Genomic DNA, 2,929 nt, shown 5'->3' with positions numbered 1-2,929 from the left:
TCAAAGACGTCTTTAGCAACAGATTTGCCTAATGCAACAAGTGGCCTGATTTCCTGACAGCTACTTCCATGAGTGTTGATTGTGGATCCAAGCAAAATGAAGTCTTTGGCAACTTCAGTCTTTCCTCCATTTGTCATGAGGTTATTTATTGGTCCAGTGGTGAGGATTTTTGTTTTCTTTACATTGAGGTGCAATCCATACTGAAGGCTTTGGTCTTCGAGCTTTATCAGTAAGAATTGTAAGTTCTCTTTTCTTTCAGAAAACAAGGTTGTAACATATGCATAATACAGGTTAGTGAGTCATTCTCCAATCCTGATACCATGCTCTTCTTCATATAATCCACTCTCTCAGATTAAATGCTTAGCATACAGATTGAATAAATATGGTGAAAGGATACAAACTGTCACACACCTTTCAGGATTTTAAACCATTTAGAATCCCCCTTGTTCTGTTAAAACAACTCCAATTAAGTGTACTGGAATACCTGTTCTTTGCAATGTTGTCTGCAGTTTGTCATGATCCACACAGTAGCAATCCTTTGTATAGTCAATAAAGCACAAGTGAACATCTTTCTGGTATTCTCTTTCAGCCAAGATCCTTCTGATATTAGCATTGATATTGCTAGTTCCACCTTCTCTTCTGAATCTGACTTGAACTTCTGTAGTTTCCTGTTGTTGTGCTGTTGCAGTCGCTTTTGAATCTTCAGCAAAATTTTTGCATGTGATATTAATTTTGAATTCTGTTGGGTCTCCCTCTTTGGAATGGGTCAAAATGTGAACCTCTTCCAGTTTATTTGGCCAGGTTATTGAAAGTCTTCAGTTGTTGAACATCAACCATTTCTTTTTGGTACTGTAACTCTGTATTTTTTCCATTTTCATTTGATGCTGTCTGCATCAGTCAATATTTTGCCCATAGAATCTTACAGTATAGTATTGCAAATCGAACCTTGAATAGTTTCTTCTGTTCTTTCAGCTTTTGGGTTTCTAACATTTCTACCTTTCATTATAGTTGTTGTTGTTAGGTGCCATTAAGTCAGTACTGACTCATAGTGACCCCATGTACAACAGAACAAAACACTGCCTGGTCTTGGACCAACCTCACAATTGTTGCCACGCTTGAGCCTATTGATGCTGCCACTTTGCCAATCCATCTCACTGGGAGTCTTCCTCTTTTTCTTTGACCCTCCACCTTACCAAACATGATATCCTTTTCCAGCGACTGGTCCCTCCTGACAATATGTCCAAAGTATGAGAGACGATGTTTGGCCATCCTGGCCTCCAAGGAGCACTCTGGCTGCACTTCTTCCAACACAGATCTGTTGGTTCTTTTGGCAGCGTATGGCACTTTCAATATTCTCTTCCAACACTATGACTCAAAAGTATCAATTCTTCTATGGTCTTCCTTATTTACTGTTCAGCTTTCACATGCATAAGAGGTTATTGAAAATACCATGGCTTGGGTCAGGCACACCTTAGTCCTCAGGCTGACATCTTTGCTCTTTAACGCTATAAAAAATTCTTGTGCCGCAGATTTACCTAATGCAATATGTCATTTGATTTCTTGACTGCTGCTTCCAAGAGTATTGATAATTGATCCAAGAAGAATGAAGTCCTTGACAACTTCATTATAGTACTTGATCTTGTTTTCTTGAACTGTCCATGAAATTATCTTTTTAGCTCTTTTACAGAAACAATTTAGCTTCATCATTTCTTTCAGTAGCTTTAGCTTCTCTACATCCAAGAGTAAGTTTCAGAGTTACTTCTTACATACATTTTTGTCTTTTCTTTTAATGACCTTATGTTTTCTTCCTGTATGATGTTCTTAATGTCATCCCACAACTCTTCAGGTCATTAGTGTCTAGTGCATAAAATCTGTTCTTGAGATGATCTCTAAATTCGGGCAGGATATGTTCAAGGTCATATTTAGATTCTTGTAGACTTGGGTGATTTTCTTCATCTCCTCTGAACTTGCAATATGAGCGACTGATAGTCTGCTCCACAGTTGTGGCTTGTTTTGGCTGATGACACTGAACTTCTCTACCATCTTTTCCCACAGATGTAGTCAATTCGATTCCTGTGTAATCCATCTGGTGAGGTCCATGTGTATAGTTGATTTTTATTTTTTAATTTTTGGTTTTGGTCAAACGTTTTAGTTAGTGTTCTGTAGTTTAACACACTTAAATGGTCTTAATGGGGGGAGTGAGAAAGAGGAGGCTCTTGTAGATTCCCAAGGAAATGGCAGAAAGGCAATATATGGCCAGTATTATCTTTTTGTTTGGGTTTACTGGTTGAATAGCTCTCTTTTTACTTAAGCAGCAGATTTCAGTTTTACACACTGAAAACATCGAGATTTCAGTTTGAAGAGACTCTGAAGTTTTAAGAGTAGCAAACCTGACCATCTTTCTAATATCTAGCTCGTTTATATTGGTAGAATGATTCATCTCTCCATTTTAGATGGCTAGATATTTGTGGAAGATCTTAATATTGCTTGCTCATTTACTGGGAAGAATCGAACAGGAAGTGGCCTTCACTGAAGAGAATTACAACACTAGTATATAAGGCAGTCTTAACATTTAACATTTGTTTATTGAAAGCAATTTCATAAAATCAAATAGGTTTTACTTTTTCCTTACAAGAACATAAAAATTATGGAGGAGTACTTAACAGGAAATTTTTTAATGTAACACAATTTTTCCTTTTAATAGTCCTCGAGTAGTTATGACAGACTAGGTTGCACTTTTTGTTTGTTTCTTTGATTTTAGTATTGTTTGCTTTTAGTATCTGCTCCTGCCTCCCTCTCTATCAGATTGATTTCTTCTACAACCACAACCTCTTGGTGCTCCTTGGTTTGAACTGCTGTAGGAATCAATGTGGAAGAGGGTATCCCTTTTCTGTATAAAGGGGAAACCCTCTTTCTTCTCTGTTGTCGT

This window comes from Chrysochloris asiatica, unplaced genomic scaffold (genome assembly GCF_000296735.1).
Source record: "Chrysochloris asiatica unplaced genomic scaffold, ChrAsi1.0 scaffold00210, whole genome shotgun sequence".
NCBI classification, from domain to species: domain Eukaryota; kingdom Metazoa; phylum Chordata; class Mammalia; order Afrosoricida; family Chrysochloridae; genus Chrysochloris; species Chrysochloris asiatica.
The sequence above is the reverse complement of the archived record's forward strand: the minus strand, read 5'-3'. Positions refer to the sequence as shown.